This window comes from Fukomys damarensis, unplaced genomic scaffold (genome assembly GCF_012274545.1).
Source record: "Fukomys damarensis isolate Sample0158 unplaced genomic scaffold, DMR_v1.0_HiC HiC_scaffold_19, whole genome shotgun sequence".
NCBI lineage: Eukaryota > Metazoa > Chordata > Mammalia > Rodentia > Bathyergidae > Fukomys > Fukomys damarensis.
In genome coordinates this window covers 24528539-24528996 of record NW_022900931.1, presented here as the reverse complement: position 1 = coordinate 24528996, position 458 = coordinate 24528539, and positions in this window count along the sequence as shown.

The following is a 458-nucleotide window of genomic DNA, read 5'->3' as shown; positions in this document are numbered from 1 at the left end:
AAAAAAAAAAAAAAAAAAAAAAAAAAAATTAAAAAAAAAAATTAAACTCGAACAAATACAGAATGTCTGGAGGATGTGTTGCTTAACATCAAAAAATATATATGACTGATCAAAGGTGCTTTTGCCTAAAATCATTCTCTGGAGCCCTCAGATCTGTGGCTGAGCGGCGTTGCCACCCTTCACTTTCTCATCCGGCAGATCCTTAAGGACTTGTGTGTGACTTGCGCTGGAAACCAGCAAACATGTAAACAAACCCCTCAGATTCACACTTAACCTTGGGAGCTTGATCTGCCAGAAACCTTTCTCCCTAGCCCCAAGATACAAAGGCAACACTGAATCCGCTCCAGGGAAAGCAGGCCCCCAGGCTCAGCCACCCATAGACATTTATTTTGTTTTGTTCTGGAACAGGAGGTGGAACCCAGGGCCTTCACAAGGAGCTACACCCCCACCCTGCTTTA